Raw genomic sequence first — 27,681 nt, forward strand, 5'->3', positions numbered from 1 at the left:
GTGCTTGATCCAGTTGTGCCGACTCCCCCAGGTGGCAGACAGTGGGTGCCCAGCTGGCCATGGGCTGGCCTGTCAAGGGGATGGGTCGGCTAACAAGGGGTTGGCCGCTTTCCACCTGCTGAGCAGGTCAACTGACGACACACACCCAGGAAGTGCAGGTAGAGGAAGCAAGATACAGGATGGGATAAACGTGGCAGGGCAGGGAGGCAGCGCAAAGTTGGGAGTGGGGGCACGGTGCACTGCCTGCGAGAGCCTCTTGTCCTCACTAGCCTTCTTGTCTTCTGCCCTCAGACTTCCACCCCTGTGATCCCTGCGCGGATGCTGTGTTTGGGTAGGCCTTAAATTACCCAGGGCCCCGGCTCTTAAACGCACGTAGCCAAAGGTTTACAGGGTAGCTGCCAAGCAGAAGGAAGAAGGAGATGAAGGCTTGTCCCAGAGGCTCAGGTAGTGTGAGCTCCAGAGCCAGACAGATCAGAGTTAGGTCCCAGCTGTGTCACTCCATAGTGCTGGGACCGGGAACGGCCCCTCACTGTTGTCTGCACATTCCTCACCTGCAGCGGCCGCACATCCCAGAGGTGGTCAGTTAGGATGGTGCGCGCAGGTGGGCGGCCGGTCATGTGGCCTCCTTCTCCCATCTTCGGTCACGACCCTTCTCTGAGGTGGGTCTGCATGTCGCCCTGTGCCCACTGTACAAGCTCAGCACCAGTGGGAGGGTGCCTGGTACCTGCTGTCTGCCCCTGGGCTGATGCCTGTTTGCACTTACGCGGCTTGACCGGAGTGCATTTGTATTGTGAAGTTCCGAGGTCTCCGTGAGCAACACAAGGCTGCTGCTGTTAAAGGACATCGGTTCTCCTGGAGGGACAGTCACATCTGGAAGCTGATGCCTGGGGCAGCTTTGCCACCAGCAGTTCCTCCTTCGTACCAAGCCTGCCCTGCCCTGTCTGGTTTTATCCCCCCCAGCTCTCCCCCCCCAAGCCGTGCCTACCCCCATCTTAACCGAGCACCTGCTTTGTGCACAGCCCTGTGCTAGGCAGGAAGGCACGGTCCAAGGTCTGGACAGATAGGGGTCACCGGGAGGTTGAGTAAATGTGGCTTCTAGAATGTTCTCACAATGCAGATTCTTTTATTCCCTCTCTCATTATTTCCTCGTATGTGTATTTTTTCCTGGCGGTTTCCATGCTTCCCCTGTCTCTGGATGAAAACTGGCCTAGGCCTCAAAATTTAGGGGCCGGTCTTAGGTTAAACCCGAAGTTGTGGTTACCTTTCAATCATAAAACGGTGTCATTTCATTGATTGAAAGATGCAGTTGAAGGTAAAAATAAAATTTCAGAACTTGAATTAAAGTTGAGGCTTCTCTCCTCTTCCAGTTGGGATCTACTACAGATGGGAACCCCCCTGTCAGAGAAGAGGGACGTAGGTGGGTGGTCTTTGCTTACTGGTGGGGGTGGGGGGCTGGGGGGGGGTCGGGGTGAGGGGGTAGGGGCATTCCAGGCTGAGGCAGTTTAAGCAAAGGCACAAAACAGAACCCCATGCTCAGGAGCTCCCATGCTGTGTCATGTGGTTGAGACATCATGGACCAAAGCGATAGTTCTGTCATCACCTCTTCATGGAATTCTCTCTCCTACCAGAGGGTAAAGCCCTTGAGGGCAGGGAGCACACACCAGCCACCAGCCCGTGGTGGAATCCTCCAGGCCAGCTGTATGCCTGCTGCCCAGGTGGTAAGTTGCGCATATTTGTTCAATGAACGAATGATAATACTGGGCAAACGGAGGTCTCTTATGCTTAGTTTTTTATTGCTTTCTAATAATGGGGAGGCGGGGAGGTGGTGATTATTTCTTGGCCAAGTACTGGTCGTGTGTGCGGGAGGGGTGGCGATACCTATCACGGGCGCTCAGGAGCTGATTTGGAGGTGGGAGCATTTACCGCTGCTGCATGAGGGGCTGGCATGAGTGCCTCCCACGGACATCCTCAAGGAAGTTTGTCTGGAGGCAGAGAAAAGATTTCTCACGAAGCAAAGATTGTCAGGAGTTGAGACCCAAACTTCCTCCCAGCTTCCTGAAACGAACCTGTCCCTCTGTCCGTCTTGCTTCCCTAGGGGGTGGGGATTAATATGAGCACTCGGGGCAAACAAAGCAAACTACCTTTGTTGAATGACTGGGAGGAACTTGGTGCTGTTCGGTTGAGGGAATGACCTTGTTAACAATGGGATGGGTGATTGCAGTTCAAGGGAAAGACCAGAAGTTCAGGAATCAGGCCTTAAGAGGTTGAGAGCTACCTCTAGCTCCACCTCCTGACTGCCCTCGCTGCCAATAGCATGGAGACATAGCATCTCTGGAGACCGTGGATCTCTTCCCACCAGTGTCTGGGGAGGTACCTTATTCTCTCTGCGCTTTGAGCAATGAGTTCACAAGAGGGGTTTCGTTAGACCCCTGAGGCTGACTACAGCTCACACCCTTGATATTGGGTAAGCCCGCCCACCCCCGTGCCTGTCGATTTCAGGTGCTAACTCAAAGCAGGCATCTGTTGTTTTTTTTTTAATTTTTAAGTTTGTTTATTTATTTTGAGAGAGAAAGAAACAGAGCACACGGGTAGGGGAGGGGCAGAGAGGAGGAGTGGAGAGAGAGAATCCCAAGCAGGCTCCGTGCTGTCAGTGCAGAGCCCGATGTGGGGCTCGGACTCAGGAACCGTGAGGTCATGACGTGAGCTGAAGTCAAGAGCCAGACACTTGACCAACTGAGCCACCCAGGGACCCGAAAAGCAGGCACCTCTAATCAGCAGTCGCACATACTGCCGTTCCCAAATTGACGTGGTTTTCTTACCCCCAGTGCTGACCTCCCTCTCACCCTGTCCATGACGTTCTCAGGCACCCTTGCACTTTACAGAGGGTCCCTTGCTCTCTCAGCACTCCAGCCTTTTCATTCCATGTGTATTTGCCCACGGTCTCCTGCCCGCAGTGCCCTTCTTGCCTCACCTTATTCACCTGAAAAACATCTTTTCTCTATCACGACTGAGCTCAGGCATTATTTCTATGAAGATATTCCCTGCTCCCCCCTAGCATCACATCTTCCAAGATTTAGTTCATGTTAACTGCTGAGTGCAATCCAGATGACACTGGCTCCTTGAAAAATGAATGCAGTCTTAGGCCAAATTAAGAAAGACATGGGATCAAGAAGAAGGGAGGTGAAAATCCTCCTTATATTCTGCTTCATTCAGGTTACATCTAGAACAGCGATGGTCAAGTACGGTCCGTGGACTCCTGGGAATCCCCCAAACCCTTTTGTGGGGTTCTCAAAGTCAAAACTACTTTCATAGTAATACTAAGACCTTGTCTTTCCCACTCTGTGAACTTTTGCACGGATGGTACGAAAGCAGTGATGGGCAAAACTGCTGGTGCCTAAGCATCAATCAAGTTCAGGATTATCACCGCCAGCTTCCTCATGACTGTCCCTGATGAAACAGCAAAAATTGTTAATTTTGTTAAATCTCAACCCTTGAGTGCACTTATGAAAATATTCTGTGTGGTGAGATGAATAGCACACATGAGGCCCTCGTACCGCATACGTAAGGATGCGGTCTGGAGGAAAAGCACACGGTGATTCCAGGTCTGAGCAAAAAGAAGTGCTGTATTCATGGAACACCCATTTTTTATTTTTTGTTGGAACAGTGACTGACCAACTGATTTTTCAGACTTCCTTTTTTTGGAAGACATGTCCTCAAAAGTCAATGAGGTGAGCCTGTCATTTCAAGGACACCAGCCGACAAATTGGTGGCCAGTGGCCAAAATTGAGCTTGTCCGTCACAGGCCAATGGGTGTTAATGTAACCGTTTGCATAAAGCCCATGGATATGGTTTCAATTTCTACAGTGCAACTGACTTTAAAAAAAAAATTTTTTTTAATGCTTATTTATTTTATTTTATTTAAAAAAAATTTTTTTTAACGTTTTTATTTATTTTTGAGACAGAGAGAGACAGAGCATGAACGGGGGAGGGGCAGAGAGAGAGGGAGACACAGAATCGGAAGCCGGCTCCAGGCTCCGAGCCATCAGCCCAGAGCCCGACGCGGGGCTCGAACTCACGGACCGCCAGATCGTGACCTGAGCTGAAGTCGGACGCTCAACCGACTGAGCCACCCAGGCGCCCCAATGCTTATTTATTTTTGAGAGACAGACAGCACGAGCAGGGAGGGGCAGAGGGAGACAGACAGACAGACAGAATCCGAAGCAGGCTCCAGGCCCTGAGCTGTCAGCACAGAGCCCGATGGGGGGCTCGACACCCAGGCGCCCTGAGTGCAACTAACTTTTAAGAAATGACCACTTGTCAAGTTTTGGTGTAGTATCAAAAAGAATATCTGGGGGCGCCTGGGTGGCTTGGTCGGTTAAGCGTCCGACTTCGGCTCAGGTCATGATCTCACGGTCTGTGAGTTCGAGCCCCGCGTCGGGCTCTGTGCTGACAGCTCAGAGCCTGAAGCCTGTTTCAGATTCTGTGTCTCCCTCTCTCTCTGCCCCTCCCCTGTTCATGCTCTGTCTCTCTCTGTCTCAAAAATAAATAAACGTTAAAAAAAAAATTAAAAAAAAAAGAATATCTGAACAAAATTAAAAATGCCTCTGTTTTCCAAATACACAGCTGTGGGAGGCTGGATTTTCTTCATGTACTTCAACCAAGACATCATTTTGACAGGCCAAGTGTTGAAGCAGCTGCCTCCAAGAGATTTTCAAAACTGTAAAGTAATGCCAGTCCTCTGTAATTAAAAAAAATATTTTTCATAAATGTTAATATATAATAGGCTTATCATTTCTCTAAAACAGTAAACACCAACATATAACCCACAGTCACAAAAACTGTGGGGTCCTTAGTAATTACTGAGGATGTAAAGGAGCCTGAGGGTAAAAAGTTTGAGAACTGTTTTGTAAGCATGGTTTAGTCAGGTCTCTCCCCTTCTGTCACAGCATAGAGTCGTCAGACCCTAAATTTAGGGCTTTGATCTGGATCCCGGTTACATATTCCTATTGACTTTGGCCCCTAAGGCCAGCATATCAGAATTACTGGAATGTGGACCCGTCCTCTATCTTGTTAATCGTCCTTCATGGCTTCATCTCCCCTGAAGTTGTTGCCATTCATTCATTATTCATTAATTAATTCAGACACTGAGCGCCTCTTATGTATCAAAATTCCATTTATCTCCATCTGAGTTGGATTATGGGTGGTTTATTATTTTATTATTTTTAAAATTTATTTTGAGAGAGAGAGAGAGAAAGAAAGTACAAGCAGGGCAGGTGGAAAGAGCTTGGGGGGGGGGGGTGGATAGGGAAAGAACCCCAAGCGGGCTCCACACTCTCAGTGCAAAGCCTGATGTGGGGCTTGAACTCACAAACTGTGAGGTCATGACCTGAGCCGAAATCAAGAGTCGGATATTTAACCCACTGAGTCACCCAGGCGCCCCAGATTATGAATGATTTCACTCGCTCCCCCTACCGATCTGTATGGTTTCTGGAAATGTGTGGAGAGATTTAGTTTTAGGCACCCATGATGAACATAGGAATCTAGAAACCTCTTTCATAACTCAAATTTAACAAGTTTTTTTCCCTAAAATTTTCCAATACACACACATAGAAAACATTTGTTGGTAACAAGTGTGGCTGAAACATGGTGAATCACTTTGAGAACTTATTTTTTTTTCTGACATTGTCACCTTCCTATTCCCATAAAACTTTCAAATTCTTGAATGGAGAAAGAAGAGGAATTGTCCAAGGGGCCAACTTGCCAGGTCAGCCTCAGGCTCCAGCCCTCAGGAATGAACATTCTTGTCCTTTCCCTCATCTTTGCTGCAATGTTGGTTTCATGCTGTCCTTGCCTCAGGATGCCCAGTCTTTCCCTTGCATACTTGGCTATGTCACCAACCACCGCTGGAGGAGCTTACGACCCTTATACACTGCTGGCGGGAATGAAAATGGCACAGCTGCTTTGGAAAACAGTTTGGAAGTTTCTCGAAATGTTAAGCGTAGAGTTACCATATGACCCAGCAATTCTATATATATACCCAAGGGGAATGCCTCATGTTCACACAAAAAAACTTACACACAAATGTTGCTGACTCCATTTATAATAGCTGACAAACAAACAAACAAGCAAGCAACCCAATGTCCATCAACTGATGAACGGATGAATAAAGCATAGCACAGTCATACGGTAGAATATTGTTTGATAATAATAATTAAAAAAGTGAAGTCTGATATGCCCTGCAGCATGGATGAACCTTGAAAACACCGCTAAGTGTAAGAAGCCAGTTGCCAAAGACAATGATACATTGCATGATTCCATTTATATGAACTATCTGTAATAGGCAAATCTGTGGAGAGAAGAGGTAGATTAGCCTAGGGTCGAGAGCAGCAGGGCTTGGTTGGAACGGGAGTGACTGCTGATTGGTATGGGGTTTCTTCTTGGAGTGATGAAAACAGTTTAGCATGAGATTGGGGTGATGGTGTACAACCTGTGAATGTGTTAAAAGCCATTGAATTGTACACTTTATTTTTTTAATGTTTCTCTTGGGGGGGGGAGGGTGAGCAGGGGAGAGGGGCAGAGAGAGAGAGGAGAGAGAGAGTCCTAAGCAGGCTGCATACTCAGCACAGAGCCTGATGTGGGAGTTGTATAATGTATACACTTTAAATTGTACGCTTTAAATGAAGGAGTTGTATGGTGTGTGAATTCTATCTCAATAAAACTGCCAACAAGAAATCAAATGCCAGGAGGAAACCAAATAAATCTCAACGTATCTGGAAGTTAACCAGTTAAACTATCACTAATTTCTAGAAAATTCTCACCTTCTTGATTAGTTTCAGTTGAAAGGAATCAAACCGTCCTCTCCCCTTAGTGTATCTGAAGTTGAATTTCCCTATTGCGCCTCTCCTGATGCCTTCTTCGACCTCCTGCGCTCAGCTTGTGATCCTGTGGGGCGGTTCTCACCTTTCTTCAGAGACCTCTTTGGGTCCAAGAGAGGCTATGACATTTGTCCGAGGTCATATCTCAAAAACATGCAAGTCCCAAGTTAGGTCCTTTCTAGAGGTTGAAGGCTGTTCCTCCAAAGGCACAAAGAGATGATAACCTATCTCTGTTAAGTTATACTTTTAAAAAATTATATTTTCATCCCCTCTTCAAAATCTCAGAGGCACAAAAGGACTTGGGGAAATGACTTTGGTCTACAAATAGTTTAGCTGAGTTTTTAACTGGCGTGCCCTCAGCTTGTCACTTCTGCTTAAAGTAACCTCAACCCATCATCCCAGTGTGCCCTACTTATGGTGTCACTTCAAACAAATTTTTTAAAATATAATTTATTGTCAAATTGGCTAACATACAGTGTGTAAAGTGTGCTCTTGGTTTTGGGATTAGATTTCCGTGATTCATCGCTTACATACAACACACAGTGCTCATCCCAACAAGTGCCCTCCTCCATGCCCATCACCCATTTTCCCCTCTCCCCCACCCCTCCATCCACCCTCAGTTTATTCTCTGTATTTAAGAGTCTCTTACGGTTTGCCTCCCTCCCTCTTGAGAAACTTAACAGAACACCATGGGGGAAGGGAAGGAGAAAAAAACCAGTTAAAAATTTTTTTTTAATGTTTATTTATTTTTGAGACAGAGCATGAGTTGGGGAAGGGCAGAGAGAGAGAGACAGAGACAGAGACAGAGTCTGAAGCAGGCTCCAGGCTCCGAGCTGTCAGCACAGAGCCCAATGCGGGGCTTGAACTCAGGAACTGTGAGAACACAACCTGAGCTGACGTCAGACGCTTAACCAACTGAGCCACCCAGGTGTCCCTATGTTGTCATTTTTTAAGTGTGGCAAGGAATGAAAAGGATTGGAAAGCCCTGGAGTCTTCTGTCTTGGTGTTTTCTGTGGCTGAAAGCACTGAACAGAGGTGTCCCTCTGACTTGTATATGGCCATCACAACCCAGAAAAAGAGGTATGATACTGTTAGGGGATTGGCTAATAGCTGTGTGACTTTGGGGAAATTCCTTAACCTTGCTAAGCCTAAATTTTGTCATTTGTGTAGTAGAGATAAAAATCATAGCTGTCTCCCAGTGTAGTGGTGAGGATCCAATGTAACATGCTTAGCTAGAGCCTGGTACACAGCTAGCACTCAATACATGTAGCTGCTGTGCTTGTTAATTGTATAGAATCTCCCTGCACTGGTGGTTGTCTGGGATCAATTTGGGCTTGCAGACTGACTTCCCTCTGCATGTTATTTCACTGATCAGGGAGGACAAACCCATTTTACTATTTCCCTAAAAACTTCCATCATAACTGAGAAGAGAAATCTGAGGAGAGAAACCAGGAACATGTCCAAGTGGTCTCCGATGTAGCCATGTGAACAATGTCATGAGGCTCTTAAAGGATGATAATTAAAAATAAAATTTTTTAAATAAGCTCTATACCCCACATGAGGCTTGAACTCACAACCTTGAGATCAAGAGTCACATGCTTTACCGACTAAGCCAGCTAGGCTCCCCAAATAACTTGCCTTTTAATTTTAGAAAGAGAGAGAGCAGGTGCATGAACTGGGGAGAGATGAAGAGGGGGAGAGAGAAAATCTTAAGCAGGCTCCATGCTCAGTGCAGAGCCTGACATGGGGCTTGATCCCATGACCTGGGATCATGACCTGAGCCAAAATCAAGAGTTAGATGCTCAACTGGGTGAGCCACCCAGGTGCCCCAATAATTTTTAATGAAAAGAAAAACACCTAAACAACTATGATATGATGCTCCCAAGAGAAAGCAGTATACAAAATTGCATGTACAATGTGCCCATTTGACAAGGAAACCATCAGACAAACTTGCCTGTGGAGAGAAAAGGAACCTGGAGAGAGAGCCATCAAAATGTGAGCCGTGATAGTGCAGTTGTGGGTAATTTTTCTTCTTCCTTCTATTTTTCCGAATGTGTCACATTTTCCTTCATGGGGAAAACCCCCATGTTTGTTTATTTAAAAGACAGCCACCCCAGAACAGGCAAGGTGAATCATGGGTCAAATATAGTAACAGGAAAACCCTTCAGGCATTGAGATAGTGGAGAAAAGGAGTCCCTAGGTCCCATGCTCCTCTCCTCCTCCAAGAGTGTGGTTACCTGCCTTAGGGTTTTCCAGAGCCTGGCCCACCCTCAGCTGACCTCTCCCCAGCTTTTAGCACTCCCTGTGGATACCAGTCTGGAGTGAACCCTGAGGCTGCATTCCTGGGGACAGAGACTGACTGTGTGCTCTTCATCTTTGTGCCCCCAAGGCCAAAAGCAATGCCTTGTGTGTGGTAAGAACACAGTAAGGGTTGGATAGAGAGAATCTCCAAGGTTGTTTTTTATGCCTTGTGACTTGACTTGAGACCTGACCTGCCAATCAAGCCTCTGGGACCAGATGGTATCGGAATTCACAGCACCATACTCGTGAAATGGATACACCCGTATGGAAAGAGGCATCTGGGGGACTCCATTCTCCTAAACCAGCCTCATCATTATTCCCCAGTATTCTCATTGTTCTGCCATCTTCTCTGATTAGCAACCTCTTCTCAGAGGTGTAAAGATCTCCATTAGCTCAAAGACCCTTATGTCTTGGAGTTCGAATACGTGATATTCAAGTTTACATTTTCCAATCACTATTGTAAGTAACTTATCCCGACAAAGCTGTTACTGACAAGAATCTGGCTATGTTGTGGACCAAACCACATCCTCTACAATTTAACAATGCAACCCCACAAGGCCCTGCTTATCCAGGTCCTTCTTGGCCCCGGTCTCCTCCCCCAGGACTCCCTCCCTCCTCGTACTCTGGTCCAGCTGCATCATGTTTCCTGCCCAAATGGGCCCAGTGTTTTGGGCTCTAATCCCAGCCTTTGTTCACCCTATTCCCCTGTCTGTTGTGCCCTGCCCTCGGTCCATCTGCCAAACACTTCCCCTCTCTTTCAAGGCTACTTCGAGGCTCCTTTACAAAGCCTTTCTTGACTTCTATCCATGGGTAACACTGGTTACTCCCTAAGAATACCGCCATCCCTAGAACATTTCTTGCACTTATTCCATATTCACCCTTTCTCCATTTATTTACTGGACACTTGATAAGGAACTAGGTGCTTGGTATACATTGTCTGGAATTCTGGCAGCAACCAAGTGAGGAGGCATTGTCGTTACCCTTTGCTAATGAGGACACTGGGGCTCAGAGAAGTGAGGGACTGGTCCGGGTTCTCACAGACGTTAATGGTAGAGCCAGGATGGACACTGGGTCTGTGGGATTCCAACACTCGGTCCGGTTTTGCCAGCGTGAACTGGATTACCCAGCCACATGGTGGTTGCTACAGGTAGTGGTGGCTATGCATTGTCAGTAGTCCCCAGATAGGAGGGGCTTAGAGCAGCAGTCTGGTTACAAAGGGAGCAGCTAAGAGATGGTCTGAAGTGGCATTTGGGCCACAATCATACTGCTTTTTATGGACTGCGTGTTTACATAAGGCAGTTTTAGAGCGGCTTGATGGAGATTCTGGGGTGCTGAAACCCTCCCTTGCATGACCACTGTGGATGGACTCAGGGAAAAGTTGGGGGTAGCGGGCTTGGTCAAGGAAGCAGAAGGCAGAAATGCAGTTATAGGAAATCACGTGTCCATATCAGGATGATCAGTCACTCAACTTCATCATCCACACTGAGTCATAGCAAGACGGGTGTTCCATCAGGAGTAGATGATGCCATCCAGTCCCTAGAGGAATCTCTAATCCAAAAAAGATGTGTGAAAGAAGAAATTTGAAGTTTGTGGGGTATTAATAATAATAATTAATAATAGCCCTTTAAAAAAGTTCTCACTAAATGACATCTCCATTCTCCTGAGAAGGGAGCAGCAATTATTTTTTTTTCTAAAACAAGAAAGAAAAAATTAATTGGGAAGAGCAAGAAACAATTGCTTTATTAACAATAAAATCATGACACTTGGGTGTAAAAGTTTCAACTTAAAAAAATCTTTTAAGTCTACTTATTTTTGAGAAAGACAGAGACAGCTCAAGCAGGGGAGGGGCAGAGAGAGAGAGAATCCCAAGCAGGCTCTGTGCTGCCAGCGCAAAGCCAGATGTGGGGGGGGTTCAAACTCACAAAACTGTGAGATCATGACCTGAGCTGAAACCAAGAGTCAGAGGCTTAACCAACTGAGCCACCCAGACGCCCTAAATTTTCAACTTTTCCAAAGAGCCAGCATTGATCATTATCTCATTTGGTTCTCACTTCCATTAAGTGAGGTTTCAGGAGAGCCTCTTACCCCTAATCCACAGGGCGAGACAAAGCTCTCTGTGATGGAAACTGGGAGGAATGGTGAAGCCCTAATGGGTCCTGTGAGGCAGGTGCTCCAGTGCTCATCATGGAAATTGAAGTTACTCAGTGAGCTGTTGTGGGCAGAGAGAGGGACCGGGTAGGTCCTTATTGACTGGAAGTGAGTTGAACTCAGGTCCTGGTAGACAGAAACTATCCCTATGAGAAGGCAGGTGAGCTGTTACTACCTTTACGTTTCCTTGGTGATCAGATTCGTTTGGGTTGGCGAGGACATTCTCAAAAGTCCTCAAAAGGCATCACCAATAGTGCCAGGCAATATCCTTGCACACAGGGCAAAGTTCAGCACCCTCTGAGTTGACCACTCAGGGATGAGTAACTTGCTTGTTGACATTCGACCCCTGATGCCTACGACCCTCCTCTCTTCCTTTCAGCTTTAATTACTGCCTTCTTTTGGGATAGCACTAGTTATAGATGCTGTTGTACAAAGAAGCACTGATGATATCATGTGTTTCTTCTGTTCTTCATCCTTTTATTATTGATTTGATTCCAGGTTCTGGTTTTGAATAGGTCACAGCACATATAGTAAATAAATACTAGCATATTAAGCTTTAAAGTCATCCTTTTCACTGGCATCGATGTCATCGTATTTCAACCCATTTTGATTCAGTTCAAAACACTTCAGTAGGTTTTTGAACTCCTACTCATTCAGAGCATTATGTTGGGCACTAAGGATACAGACGTGCCTCCTTATGGCTCCAGTTCTCATGAGGCTTACCGTCTAGTGAGAAGACAGACATTAAAGAAGTAATTATATGCCATTAGGATAATCACCAACGCTACAGGATAATGTAGTAGGAAGACTCAACCTAATCTTTCTTTTCTTTTCTTTTTTTCTTTTTTAAGACTCAGCCTAATCTTGATGGGTAGAGCAGGAAATGGGCACAAGGAAGGAAGAAGGGGAAGTAAGATTCCAGCTGAGAATTGAAGGATGAATTTGTTGGAGGTGGGTGGGTGTTGGAGGGTGATGGGGACGGGAAGCAAAGAGCACTTCAGTGGAGAATATAGCAGTGCCAAGGTCTAGAGAGCTTGGCATATTTGTAAGCTTAAGGGAAGACCAGTTGTTTCCTACTACAAGAGGGAGAGTCATAGGGGATGACCTAGGACAACCTCGCCAGAGCTACGCTATGGATGTGGGACTTCATCCCAAGGGATTGGGAAGGCTGGATTAAGTGGTTGGGATGTATTATACTAAGCAGGTAGCAGATGATGATGATGACGATGGGGTTGAAGATGATTGTAATCACAAACACTTATATTGTGCTTACTACGTGCCAATCACTGTTCTAAGCACCTTACAAACATGAATTAATTTACATAAAGACCCTTCTAATCTACCTCCATTTTCTGGTACCAGGAGGCAAGACCAAGCCAAAGTATATGAGAGAAACCTGAGTCAGGTGCTGGGGAGACCAGAGACCAGAGGCAAACCCTACGAGAGTGTTCTGGAACCAAGTTCTCAGGGTCTGGCAGAGAAGGACCTGAAGGAGAGCAGGTTGGGGATAATCCAAGAGGGCCGGGTGACTGGCACAGACAGCTTTGGGGTTTCTCAGCTCGGCTTAAATGGCAGAAGGCACATCACACAGAGCTTGGTGTGCCGAGGTGGTCTATCTCCTGCTCTTGGTGTGAACTTCAGAAGATAATGGAGGCGACCCAGACACTCCTGTATAGGGTACGTGGACATTAGAATTGCAAATGCTAGGCTAAGACATGAGTAAAAAGTAGGAGGACCTCTATGTTATGATCAGAACCTGAACATTTTTTTTTGAAATTTTGTATTGCTTATTTATTCTTGAGAGACAGAGCATGAGCATGGGAGGGGCAGAGACAGGAGGAGACACAGAATCCAAAACAGGCTCCAGGCTCTGAGCTGTCAGCACAGAGCCCGACGCGGAGCTCGAACTCACAAACTGCAAGATCATGATCTGAGATGAAGTCAGACGCTTAACCGACTGAGCCACCCAGGTGCCCTGATCAGAGTCTCAATTTTAACCGGTATTGACATTGACTGGCTAAGTCATCTGTCAGCTGACAATATGGGTAACGTCCACGGCGCGTACGTCGCAGTAATTTGGAGCGGGGCACGGGTATTCGTACCGTGGAGGGTATCGAGAAAGCTACCCTGGCCCAGAGTCTGAGAGGTTTGCCTCTAATGCCAGTGTTGCTATCATCCAGCCACGCGAGCTGCTGCAAACCACTCGCCCTGCCCAAGTCTCAGTTTTCTCATCTGTGAAACAGGCTCTATGCAATTGTTATGACGATGGAATGAAATTTTATGTGTGAGCGCATCCCTCCTAGGGGCGACAGACACATCACTGGATTAGGGGCCAGCGGATGCTGAGGAAACTGGCTGTGCTCTAAATCAGCATAAAACTGGCTTGTCCCAGAGCGTCAACTTTATAAATTGGTGTCATTCGGGAGATGCAGTTGGCGGGTATCTGTGTGTGTGCTTTCAGGGCATCCTTTCCCTGGGAAAGGGGCCCACAGAATACAAATGAGGGTCTGAGGGTTGCACGGCAGGCTCTCAGCAGAATGGGCAGTTGCCATGTGATCGGCGTGGCAGGCTCACAGCAGGGTGGACAGCTGTGACAGTAGCCGCTTCTGCTTCCCATCATCCTTTCTCTCTCTCCCACCTGACTTTGCAGGGACCAGCTATCCTCCACCCAGATGGTTGTGACTAAGTTCCGGAGTATCTAGAATTCCAAGAAAGGGTAGAGGCAGATGGCCTGGAGTGGTCAGAGAAAGCTTTAAGCAGACCCAGGAACTTGAGCTAGACGTTGAAAGGTAAATCGAAGTGGGGCAGTCGTGGAGAAGGAAAGGCATTTCAGGTGGAAGGATCAGCAAGAGCAAAGGCTCAGAGGCATAAGTGAATGTGGGGCTGTGACCAGGTGGCAGGGCATTCTCAGGAGATGGTGAGAGATAACCAACAAATCAAATCAACCACCATCCCGCATCTGGATTATGTCTGGCACCTTGCCAATCAATTTATTGCTAGCCTGGCCTTTCCTGGTCACCTGTTTTATGAGCCAACATCCATCACTCATTGTCAGAAAGTTCTTGCTCATGTCTAACCTAAGTCCACACTGCTAACATGAGGTTGTTTTTTCCGGGTTTGGTCTTCAGAGGAGATAAAAGGCACAGTTTATGGGAAGGCCCAGCTTGGAAAATATCCAGGTCTTGACTCCAAATATCCCCTTGGAAAGCCTCTGCTGTCTGGAATGGCCCAAGGAACTGGAGCAGAGGGATCCTGCTTCCAGAGAGGGGTTCTTGGCTGTTCTGGGATTCCGAGTATTTCCTCCTTGTCTTTTTTTTTTTTTTAATTTTTTTTAAATGTTTTTATTTATTTTTGAGACAGAGAGAGACAGAGCATGAGCAGAGAAGGGGCAGAGAGAGAGGGAGACACAGAATCTGAAGCAGGCTCCAGGCTCTGAGCTGTCAGCACAGAGCCCCACGCGGGGCTCGAACTCACACACTGCGAGATCATGACCTGAGCTGAACTCGGACGCTCAACCGACTGAGCCACCCAGGCGCCCCTTGTCTTTTTTTTTTTTTTTTTTTTAACTAAAACAGTTGACAATTTTATTTTCACATTTCACAATACAAATGAAAATTGCCCTTTTTTTTTTTTTTTTTTTTTTTTTTGGTTCCACTACTCCTCTGCCAAAACTATTCTCTCTTGATAGGAAGGGGGAGCAAGTCTTCCCTGTCATGCTGTTAGAAAACACCCAGAGTCACAGCACCATGATCTCCTGGTGAAGCAGAACAAGTAATAGAAAATGGATATAAAGAGGTTCCCGTCTCTGCTTATCTGCCTGGTCGGGTCATTCCAGGCCGAGTGGGCGCCATCATGGGATGGGCGGGGCTCTCACCACTGGGGGCCCAGGCGTCCTTGGCATGTGGCCTCCCCTAGATGGTCTCATTCCAGAAGCAGGTCCCACTGGCATCATCCCAGGAGAGGGAGGGCCCATCCTTGGCATCATGGCAGGGCCCCCCCTTAGGGGTCCTGGCATCATACCAGGGCGAGGAGGCCTCGGGAGCCTGGGGGGGAGGTGGGATCATGGCCCAGGCAGGAGGAGGAGCAGAGAATGGAGGAGGAGGGATCTTGCTGAAATGCCGCGGTGGTTTTGTGGGTCAGGCTCTGAGCCTGCTCTCTATCCATTTCTGATAGTCTTTTACATTCTCTTTGTGTTTCCTACCGCTGCGGTGTTGTCTTTCTCACAGATGGAGAGTCATGGGTCAGGGATGTGTCGCAGGGGTCACAGTACAACCCAGCCATGCTGTTCTGCGGGCCAGTGCCCCCCCCCCCCTTTGTCTTTTCGGCTGATAAAAGGGCTTGAGATTCCCCCATTCAGCTCATGTTGAGAAGGAAAAAAAAAAAAAAAAGGAATTCCTCGTCTTTGTTTTTGGAATAAAAATAATGTGCAGATGCCAAAGATCATATTGGGATGCAGCATTTAAGAGAAAAATAGCACAGGTTTTTAAAGGTAGTTTATTTCTGGGCGCCTGGGCGGCTCAGCCGGTAAGCGTCCGACTTTGGCTCAGGTCACGATCTCACAGTTTGTGAGTTTGAGCCCCACGTTGGGCTCTCTGCGGTCAGCACAGAGCCTGCTTCGGATCCTCTGTCCCCCTCTCTCTCTCTGCATGTCCCGCTCCCCCTCCCCCGCTCTCAAAAATAAATAAACATTAAGAAAATAAACTATATTTCTGATTTTTAAAATGGGTGCTTCTGGTATGTTAAAATTGCCCCCAAAAGCAAGGGAATGGCATCAGAGAGACCAGGGCTCCTATTCTGACCGGGGGCACTTGCTAGTTGTGAGAACCTAGGCAAGTTATTGCACTTTTCTGAGCCCCAGTTTCCTCATCTGTAGAGTGGGGTAGGGCAGAGGAATCCTTTCTCCATTGGGTTGTTAGAGAAATTACCACATTATAGCACAGACGGACACTGGGAGTTCAAGCTCCCCAGTCTACCTTGTTCTCATTCTTTTCTGTTGCCTCTCCCATTTCTTCCTCCCCTTCCCGATCCACTAGTCTGGCCCAAGTCTTCACCTGCCTGAGGGGCCTCCAGGGCAGGGCTCACAGCTGCTTTCCTCTGTTGGCACCTGGAGCCCAGCTCCCCTGCCCAGAGAAACCGGGAACTCCTTCTGGAGGTGAACCTGTTGGTCTCCCTTTCATCTTCCTTATCAAGCTGGGGTGATGACATCGAGCGGCCCAAGACAATTACCCGTGCTGTCAAGCACCGGAATTTAATCAGAACTCACAAACCAGCTCTTTGGCTTGTGGCATTTGGGGAGCTCGAGACATTCTGGCCTTCCCCACTTTGTGCTGCTTTTTCTGATACTGCGAATACTTTTGGATGCTTATTGGTATGCAGGAAAGCCCTGAATATCTGGCTTCTTAATAAGAGTTCCCGTGGAGGGGTGATCGATTGCATCTCTGGAGGCCAGTTGCCACTTTGGAGACTAATGGGGCAGCTTTTCAGCAAAGAACCTAATTAAACAAGCTCGAGAAAGCTGCAAACTGACGTGTCTCTGTGGGGCCACAAGACCATGGTTTCAGGGACAAAGAGGGAGGCTCCGATGCCAGCCGCGTGAAATAAACATTTTCATCCCACAGCACTTTCCAAAGGCCCCGAGGACTCCTGTTGGTGGGTTCCCCTTGGGGACCCTGCCAGGAATCAGGGAGTGAGGCAGGGACCAGGACTCCCTAAATCTTTTTCCTCTAATAGTACAGGGGAGTACTATGGCTGGAAGCCATTTGTTTAACAAATTAATTTCCTATTTCATTTAATCAGTGAATAATTGTCATATGCATTTTTTTTTTTTTACTTACAGAATAGGTAAGATATTTTCATGCTTCAAAATTCAGAAGATATGAGGTAAAAGTCCCCCTCTGACGCACTCCCCAACCCAAGGTCTGGAGGCAAGCAAGGATTCCAGTTTCTTATACCCCCTTCCAGAGATATACTGTGTACAGAAAAGCTATACATATTTTATTCCTTTACCTGTTTTTTTTTTAATAATATAAATGTTAGTCATTTATAAACTTTGTCCCAAACCTTGATTTTTAAAAATTTAATAAGGGGCACCTGGGTGGCTCAGTCGGTTAAGCGTCCGATCCGACTTCGGCTCAGGTCACGATCCCGCAGTTTCTGAGTTCGAGCCTTGCATCAGACTCTGTGCTGACGGCTCAGAGCCTAGAGCCTGCTTCATATTCTGTGTCTTCCCCTCTCTCTGCCCCTCCCATGTTCATGCTCTCTCTCTCTTTGTCTCTCAATAATAAATAAACATTAAAAAATTTAAAAAAACCTTAATAATAAATCTTGGAATTTTTTCAAAAATTGCATAAAAACTTCATTATTCTTTTTTGTGGTTGGTTTTAGTCCACTGTGTGGAGACATCCCAACTTTTTTGTGATCTCCTCTTGAGAGATATCTGGTTTGCTTCCATTCTTCTGCTATTCACTGCAGTGAATAACCGGGGAGAAATGTCATTTGGTACATGGGCAAGTCAGTCTGTAGGATAAGTTCCTAGAAAGGGGTTGTTGGGTGGAAAGGTATATACCTTTGTAATTTTGAACAGTGTGGTGAAATTGCCCTGTTGAAAAATTGAACCAGTTTACACAACCATCAGCAAAGTATACGTGTGTTTTCAACATGCAAGTGTGTTTAATTGAGTGTCTATTATGTTCCCCATACATCAGGTGGTTAAAAAGGTAGAGCCAACCTCTAATGGCTTCCCTTTGCCCTTAGGTAAAGAGCAGCCTTCTACCGGCTGCCTTGTATGACCCCCAGCCTCCCTGCCTTCCTCTCTCCTTGCCCAACTCACCACCCTCAGGCACACTGACCCTTCTTTAGTTCCTCAAACATGCCAACCTCCTTCCCCTCGCGTGACCTTTGTATATGAAGTGCCAGACGCTTAGAAGGCCCTTTCTCCCCTCTCCTTACCTTGTTTTTTAAATGTTTATTTCTTTTTGAGAGAGCGAGAGAGACAGAGTGTGGGCAGGGGAGGGACAAAGAGAGAGGGAGACACAGAATCCGAAGCAGGCTCCAGGCTCTGAGCAGTCAGCGCAGAGCCCGACGTGGGGCTCGAACTCACAGATCATGAGATCATGACCTGAGCGAAGTCAGAGGCTTAAACGACTGAGCCACCCAGGCGCCCCTCCCCTCTCCTCACCTTGTTTAACCATTTTCAATCCTTAGCACTCAACTCAGGCACCATGACTAATTCTCTATAGCTAAGTTATAAGCTCCCCAGCACCATGGACTCCTCTTCAAGGCCCAGAAGCTATTATCCATTTCATTTCCGAGGTTATTCAGTTAATGTCTGTCTTTCCTGCTGATCTGTGAGCTCCATGAAGGCAGGGACCATGTCTGTTTTGCTCCCCATTGTAGCTCCAGAGCTTAGCACTCTCCCTGGTGCCCAACAGGCACTTAGTAAATATTTCTTATTTGGATTTATTCAAGAAGATCAATGCCTATTAAGTATCAACCATGTGCAGGAACTATTCTAGGTACTGGGAATCTATTTGTGAATAAAACAGACAAAATTCCTGCGTGGTGCTTAACATTCTGACGGTGGTTGGGGAGAGGAATATGCAGTCAATAAATACATAAACTGAACATAGAATATGTCAGGTTGTGGTACATGAAAAGAAATGAAGCGCGGTAAAGAAGAAATGCAAGATAGGATCGGGAGAGCCATTTAACAGAGTCTTCAGGGGCACCTGGGTGGCTCAGTCGGTTGAGATTGGACTTTGGCTCCGGTCACGATCTCACGGTTTGTGAATTGGAGCCCCGCATCGGGCTCTGTGCTGTACTCCAGTTTGGATCCTCTGTCCCCCCTCTCTCTGCCCCTCCCCCACTCATGCTCTCTCAAAAATGAATAAATATTAAAATGAATAAATAAAGTAGAGTCTTCAGGAAGTTCTTTTAAATAAGGTGATATTTGAGCAGAGACCTGTATGAAATGAGGGAGTGAGCTGTGTGGATATTTGGAAGATGAGCATTCCAGACTAAGGGAATGGCAAAGACCTTGAGGCTGGTCCATTATAGGCATGTTAGAGGAACAACAAGAAGACCAGCATGGTTGGAATCAAGAAAGCAAGGGGAAGTGAATGAGGATGGACGGATGAATGAATGACCCATTGACGTGTGGTGGGAAAAGTGAAATTTGCAAGGGGAAAAACTGTAGTGTTTAGACCAAAATCGACAAGGGTCTTCAACAAGTGCTACCAGGGCAAACAGACATCTACATACAAGTAGTTGACCTTGATCTACACTTCCCACCATCTACAAAAATTAAAATGGAACAGAAACCAAAATGCAAAACTTAGAACTATAAAGCTCCTAGAAAAAAAAAAGAGAACATCTTTGTGATCTCAAGCTAGGTAAAGAATTGTATCTAAGAATAGATACAACACCAAAAGTATGATCTGTAAAAGAAAACAAATTGTAAATTGGACTTCTTCAAAGACATTGTTAAGAAAATGGGGAGACAAGTCATAAACTTGGGAAAAATCATTGCAGAGTGCGTAACTGATAAATGACTCGTATATAAAGGACTCTTCATACTCAAAAAAGCAAACAACACAATTTAGAAAGGGCAAAAGACTGGAACAGGTACTTCAAAGAAGATACAGGAGTGGCAAAAAATATGGATAGCAAGTTACATGGAGAAGTATGTGAAAAGCTGCTCGATGTTGTTAGTAATTAATGAGATGCAGATCAAAACCACAGTGTTATATCATTATCCATCTTTTAGAATGTCTAAAGTAAAAAATATTGATGCTATCAACTGCTGACTAGGTTGCAGAGTACCTGGAACTCTTTTTCATTTCATTTCATTTCATTTCATTTCATTTCATTTCATTTCATTTCATTCCATTCCATTCCATTCCATTCCATTCCATTCCATTCCATTCCATTTTATTTTATTTTATTTTATTTTATTTTATTTTATTTTATTTTATTTTGAGAGAGAGAGAGAAAGAGCACCTGCATGCATGAGCAGGGGAAGGGCAGAGGGAGAGAGAGAGTGTGGAACCCAACCCGGGGCTTGATCCCACAAACCTGGGATCATGACCTGAGCCGAAATCAAGAGTCGGATGCCCAAACAACTGAGTCACCCAGGCACCCAGATTATCTGGAACTCTTTTTTTTTTTAATTTTTTAATTTATTTTTGAGAGAGAGAGAGAGAGAGAGAGAGAGAGAGAGAGAGAGAGAGAGAATGAGTGGGGGAGGGGCAGAGGGAGAGGGGGAGAGAGGATCCAAAGCGGGCTCTGCACTAACAGCAGAGAACTGGTGTGGGGCTCGAACTCATGAACCATGAGATCGTGACCTGAGCTGGGACCCTCAGACAACTGAGCCACCCCGGCGCCACCTGGAACTCTTACACCTTGCTGGTGGCAGTGCAAAAATGCTGCAGCCACTTTAGAAATCACCTTGGTGGTTTCTTACAAAGTTAACATACATCCACCGTATGACCCAGAAATCTCACTCACCCCGAAAGGAAATCAATGATCACACAAAACCTGTATGTGAATGATTACATCGGTTATTTGTAATTGCCCAAACTTGGAAACAACCTAAGTCATCCTTCACTGAGGAATATATAGATAAACTGTGGCACATCCATACAAGGAAGTACTACTTCTCCATTAAAAAAAAAAAAGTGGACTCCAGATATGTATAGCAACATGAATGAATGTCAGATGCCTTATGCTAAGTGAAAGAAGCCAGACTCCGGTCTGCATACTTGGACATTTTGGAAACGGCAAAACTATGGGGACAGAAAATTGATCAGGGCTTGCCAAGCATCTGAGATCAAAACCTGAGCCACATGATCTCTCTGAGCTTCTGTTTCTTCATCTGTAAAGTGAGGGTGATTATACCCATCTCCTCGGTGTTGTGAGCACTCAATGCCAAACTATACGAAATAGCTGGAAAACTGCCAGGGCTCAAGAAATGTTCGTTTTCTGCCCTTTTTCTTCTCCTACTTTGGGAAGACCCCTTTTACAGTTGGCTAATCTCTTCTATTAAGTGTTGATTTGACTAGTTTGCCTCTTGGGGGGGCCTCGTATCTTTAGATTCTGGAGGCACCTTCTTGCCCTCTAGGCGTCAACATCTTCTACTGACATATGTTGACTATGACTTGGGTGGTGATACCATCTGGAATCCAACCCAGGATTCAGATAGGTCTGAAGTCCCACTGGGACGGCTTTCTAGAACCCTATTTGCATAAAGGATAGAAGCTCCCTGAGAACTCGTTCTAAGAAGGTGATACAGCCAAGGATGATGAATGGCTAGGAAGGAGCCCTTAGGAATGACCGAGGCGGGGAGAGAGGACAAGGACTCCGATGGTCTCTCAGATTGGCACACCTGCCCAGCCTCCCTTGGACTGTTTAGGGACCCCCCTCTCAAAGGAGTGTAGCACCAAGAGGGATTACTGCGAAGAGGGATTCTCTTTCTCTTTGCACCAGCAAACCCCACAACTTTAATATTTCAAGGGCTCCTGGGTCTTTGCTATGACAGGAGATGGTGGTGTTTCATGGCCATGGTAGTGCCCTGGAACAGCTCTGTGAAGAAACCAGGGCTCAGCAGGAGAAGATTCAACCATGGGCACATGGGGGGAAGTCTCCAGGGAACTCCCAGAAGTGCATGAGCAAATGGAACAAGGGGAAGGGGGTTTTGAGTCATTACTCTTCTTGGAGCACCTTCTGTGTCCATAGGCTGGGAGGATCTTCTCCATATTTCTCCCCACCTTTCCTTCTGATGATTGTCACGTAGTGTCTACAGATGATTATGATCCTTCCGGTATGGCCAGGTATTTGAAGACAAGCCCAAAGGAGGTCTTCGTTAACAGAAATTTGGTCAGCAGACATCCATTAAGCATCTACTGAGCACACATCATAGACAGAGCCCTGGTATGTTCTAACAGGAGGCTCCAGTCTCCCTGGTGAGTGCCTCTTACTGGGGGCAGTCACGCATGAAACAACTTTAGAATTGTGGTCTTAATAATATATGTTCTCATACAGACACAAGGGTGGTGGGCTCTAGGCGTGGGAAGAAGAAGGAGCTTCTAGGCTCCTTCCAGAAGAAGGAGCTTTAAAAACTCTGAGGCCTGGGGGGCGCCTGGGTGGCTCAGCCGGTTAAGCATCCAACTTCTGCTCAGATCATGATCTCGTGGCTCGTGAGTTTGAGCCCCACATGGGGCTGCTCAGAGCCTGGAGACTTCTTCAGATTCTGTGTCTCCCCCTCTTCCTGCCCCTCCCCTGCTCATGCTCTCGCTCTCTCTCAACGAGTAAATAAATATTAAAAAATAAAAAACAAAAACTCTGAGGCCTGGGTCCCACCCAAGACCAATCCCATGGGAACCTGTAGGTAGAGGCCTGCTGCTGACATTTTTAAAAGTTAACAGGTAGTTTATTTTCCTTACCTCATATTTTTAGGACCCTTTTCCAGTTAATTAAGACTGAATATTAAACAGGACACAAATAGAGGCTGATCGAAGAACATTCCGCATTTCTAAGCTTTGTAAAAATTCAAAAATGGGACTCTCGCCCTTTGAAGTACTATGTGTTTTCAACAGCAAACTGCTTTAAATATACTGTGCAAAAAATGAATCAAAAAATAAATTTTATAAATACGCAGGTAGATATTTTTAAGATTAGAATTGACGTAGTGTTGAGACAATTGGGCTCAATTTATCCCACTGTCTTAGTTATGAGGTTGGAAGATTCCAGGGATAACTTAAGATTGAGAAAAAAACAAATTTGATAGTGAAAATATTACTTTCTCCTGAGACCACAGGCCAAAAATAAAACCAGGATCTTCTTTCTAGAAACATCTTGTTCTTTGTGTAATTAGGGCCAGCCACCTTGCTTCAAAATATTTAATTCATTTTGTCTCAGCTTCTTTAAGCCAACAAGACAATACAGTGAACATTCTTTTTAGCAATAAATAGCCACATTAGGATAAATAAAACCTCCTGAATGTTTTAAATGATGTCAAAAATTTCAATTTATTTAATATTTATGTAACTTTTTAATATAAACATATGTAAAATTACTTATTTTTTTTGAAGAGATTATCAATGAAGGAGTTTATCTCTACTTATAATCTTTTAAAGATTATCAACATTCTACTCAGTTCAATGTAATAACTCAATATAATATTGATGATTCTATTTTTGCAAGTGCTAGTCAAAAAAGGGGCAGTGAGATGAGATGCCAGTTAAAAGAATTGTTTTTACTGAAAGAATTCCATGTGCAGATTTGGTCTCCTGAGAACCGGGCAGGATTCACAAAATTGCCCTCAGTGTCATTACCTCCTGAAAAGATTCATCGTAGGTATTTACAAGCACTGTAGATCAAATACTGTGACACCCGCCATGTCAAAATTGGGCCCCCCAATAGCAGATGTCACCGTGGTATACTGAGGCAAGCTCACACTGGGCTTCCAAGGCTGATGGTTAAATATTTAAGAACTTTGCAACCAGGCTGTTCAACTATTAGTAACTTGAAATCTTCCATCGTGAGAGGAATTTCATCGCAGAAATCAGCAAATGCTACACTATCAGGCCACCCCCAAAAGCCAGCTTACCAGAACCTGCTGTCTAGGACAATATTTGTGATTTTACCTACATTTGCCATATTTGGAAAGGCAGTTCCCCCAGGACTTTTAGGGAAGATGGCACAGTAGGAGGAAAAGCAGTTCCTCCCAAGCCCTAACCTGCCTTATCTTTTGCCTGGGGACACATCGAACTAGGATTTAATGGCCACAATACTGAGCCCACTGCGGGCCCATGTGACACAGGCCCAGGTGTCCCTCTTCTTCCATAGTTGAGTTATGCTAAGTCCCCCTAGTCCTGGAATGACACCCCGTGGTTGCATTAGTGGAGTTTCTTTGATAACATGTATGCCTGTTTACTTTGAGCCTGGCTATTTAACATGTATGCATACATGTTAACATATTTGTCCTCGCCATGGGTGAACAGAAGATGTATGAAGTACTTCCCATCAGGCGTGGATTTGGGTAGGGAAAAGAAACATGAACAGGGAAACTGCCTTATAAGAAAGTCTCCAAATCTCATCAGTATGACTCACAGATGCAGAGCGTCCCATATTTCTACCTGTAAAGTGACAGAAGTCTGTGTTTTATTGGTAATGATTATTCCCAGTAAGAGCACTGTTCTGCCCAAGACTCACGTTTGAGTGGTATCTCCCGTGAACAACTTTGTGATCTCGCCAAGTTACCTGGCTACTCGAGCTTACTCCACTGCTCTGTTGTAGACTGGGAAGATACTGAAATAGAGCAGTTTCTCAGCTTTTCCAACTTGAGGGCATCTGGGATCGCCTGGAGGACTCTCGGAAACAGATGGCTGGGCCCCACCTCCAGAGGTTCTGATGCAGTAGGTGTGGGCAGGGCCTGAGAATTTGCATTCCTAACAAGTTCCCCGGAGATGCTCCTGAGCGGGGACAACACTTTGAAAACCACTGAAGCAAAGCATAGAAACAGTAATTACATGGAAACAATAATTCTCTGGGCGCTTGGATGGCTCAGGCGTTGAGCTTTAGCTCAGGTCATTATCCCAGGGTTGTGAGATCCAGCCCTGCGTCCGTCTGTCTGTCTCTGCACTGAGCACAGAGCCTGCTTGGGATATTCTCTCTCTCTCTCTCTCTCTCTCTCTTCCTCTTTGCCTCTGCCCCTCTCCCCTGCTCACACTCTCTCTCTGTCTCTCTCAAAAATAAAAAATAAAGGGGTGACTGGGTGGCTCAGTTGGTTAAGCATCCGACTCGATCTCAGCTCGGGTCACGATCACGGCTTGTGCGTTCAAGCTCCACATGGGGCTCTGTGCTGATAGCATAGAGCCCACTTGGGATTCTGCCCTTTCCCCTCTCTGCCTCTTTCCTGCTTGCATTCTCTCTTGCTCTCTCAAAATAAATAAACTTTAAAATAAATAAATATTTAAAAATTTTTTAAAAAACAATAATTCTGTCTCCCCTATTGCCTTGACTGGTAGGTTAAGGGCACAGAAATAGCATTTATTGCAGATCTGCAATTACACAAATCGTCTTGTTTGATTTAATTCTACACCCTCAAAGTAATTATCATTACTTCATTTTACAGATGAGGAAATTGAAGCTCAAAAAAAGGTAAATGCCCTGAGTTTTACAATGAGGAAATGGTGAATGTGGGCCAAATACAAATGTATCCTACTCCAAAATCTGTGTTCTCATTCTTAGACCTTACCGCCTTCTCCCCGTGTTCGGCCACCGCAATTGCGTAAGCTTACGGGTTTAATTTTACTGTACTTCTTCCTGCGTGACAGTGTGTCATCCACTTTAATGGTCTTATTATATTTTTTCCAGGTACTCGGATGTACAGCCCGAGTTCAGTGCCCTGGTCTGGGATAAGTAATGTTGGCTCACTCAGCCTCGTTTTCCTCATCTGTAGGATGGGGAATCATATCCACCTTGGAGCGCTGTGGTGGAGCTACCGGGCAATGAGCCTGGCAGACATTAGGTGCACAACCCTTGATAGGTGTTATCATCCCTCCAGAGCCTCCTGCCTCTCTTCTGTACCACCGTCGCTAACTTCAGAACCAATTAGATGGTATGTTCTCCTCTTCTGTGTTAGCTTCATTAGCCAGAACTTGCTCTGCCCATGTGCTTGAATGGTCTTTTGGCATGTCTTCCGCTGGCACCATAATGTTGTGTTGCCGGGTGTTGGGATTATAAATGAGATAACGTGCAAGATGCGTGGCAGCCGGTGAGCGAGCAGATATTTACTGCGCGTCTGCTCTGTGATAGGCATAGGGGGAGTCGTGGAGCAGAGAGGCCCTGCCCTTAAGGAACTTACCTAATGATTCGTATTGCTTCTTTCTGGAAGTGGCAGGGATTGGATCTCTGACACTTTCATGAAGTCACTCCTTCTGCTTCTCCGCTACTGTTTTGCTTTGTTTCTGAGCTATTTTGGTTGGTTTTGGTTGGTGGGTGGGTTGGTACTCAGTATGTGTACTGGGAGCCAGTGACTTGGCTGGGAACTCGGAATCCTGCTTTTGAACTCCCGCGGCTACCTGTCTGCTTTCCCACAGATGGGCTTGTTGGTGTCAGCAGTGTGATGCTCAGTATCTACGATGTTCCAGGTCTGGGTGAAGCCTTCTGCTGTGACCCTCAAGACAGCAGCAGAAGCTGCAGTTAGGAGCTTGCTTTTCCTTCCAGCATCTTCCATGCTCTTGTACAGAACCTGAATTTCCGTGCTTGGTGCGGTACCTGTGACCTTCAGTATTTAGTGGTGCTCTTGTCAAGGTCACCAATGATTTTTGTGTTGCTTAAATCCCATGCCCGGTTCTTGGTCCCCATCTTAGCTGACCCATGGCAGCATTTGGCAGAATTAATCCCACCCTCCCTCCTACCTCTAACATATCCTTCACTTGGCTTTGAGGACATGGTACTCTCCTGGATGGTAGTTTCCTCCTTGCCCCTAAGGAGGTGTTCAAATTCGATCTCCTTGCCTCCCCACCCCTGATCTGCCTACCATGTTCTCCTTCTCAGCTAAAAGCGACTTCACCCTTTTAGTTGCTTAGGCAAAACCTTTGGGGTCACTCTTTATTCCTCCTTCTCTCATACCCCACATCTAATCAACCCAGTAGCAAATCTTGTTGGCTCTACTTTCAACGTATATCTAGAATCTCACCACTTCTCATCATCTCCGCTGCTGCACCTTGGTCCCAGCCACAACCATCCCTCACCTGGATGACTTTAGTAGCCTCCCAACTGGTCTCCTCACTTTGCTCCTTGTCCCCCTCCTAATAATTTATTCTTGACCACAGTGTCCAGATTAATTCTTTCCTTTTTAAATTTATTTATTTTGAAAGAAAGAGAGCATGCAAGTGGGGGAGGGGCAGAGAGAGAGGGAGATAGGGAGAATCCCATGCAGGCTCCATGCTGACAGCACGGAGCCCTATGCAGGGCTCAAACTCACAAACTGCGAGACCGTGACCTGAGCTGAGGTTGGATGTTTAACCGACTCAGCCACCCAGGTGCCCCCAGATTGAGTCTTTTCTTTTCTTTGTATTATTTTTTTAATGTTTATTTACTTTTGAGAAAGAGGGAGAGTCAGGGTACAAAAGGGGGAGGGGCCTAGAGAGAAGGAGACACAAAATCTGAAGCAGGCTCCAGGCTCTGAGCTGTCAGCACAGAGCCCAATGCAGGGCTCGAACTCACGAACTCATGAACTCACGAACCATGAGATCATGACCTGAGCCGAAGTCAAGTGCACAGTGCCTGGCCCACAGTGAGTACTTAATAAATACTTGTCACATTCAGGACTACCTGATGTTTACAGGTTCTC

General features: G+C 46.0%; 1 protein-coding gene and 1 pseudogene across 1 annotated transcript in view; one reads left to right on the plus strand and one right to left on the minus strand.

Annotated features, from left to right (window-relative positions):
* NOS2 (nitric oxide synthase 2) overlaps nt 1-27,681 on the plus strand; it is a 132,055-nt gene that overhangs the window by 18,681 nt on the left and 85,693 nt on the right. The window contains exon 4 of the mRNA XM_027034478.2: nt 1,629-1,718. The gene's annotated coding sequence lies outside the window, so the exon portion shown is untranslated. The remainder of the gene's footprint in view (nt 1-1,628; nt 1,719-27,681) is intronic.
* On the minus strand, nt 15,018-15,605 carry LOC106984383 (U1 small nuclear ribonucleoprotein C-like; annotated as a pseudogene).

This window comes from Acinonyx jubatus, chromosome E1, assembly GCF_027475565.1.
Source record: "Acinonyx jubatus isolate Ajub_Pintada_27869175 chromosome E1, VMU_Ajub_asm_v1.0, whole genome shotgun sequence".
Taxonomy (NCBI): Eukaryota; Metazoa; Chordata; class Mammalia; order Carnivora; family Felidae; genus Acinonyx; species Acinonyx jubatus.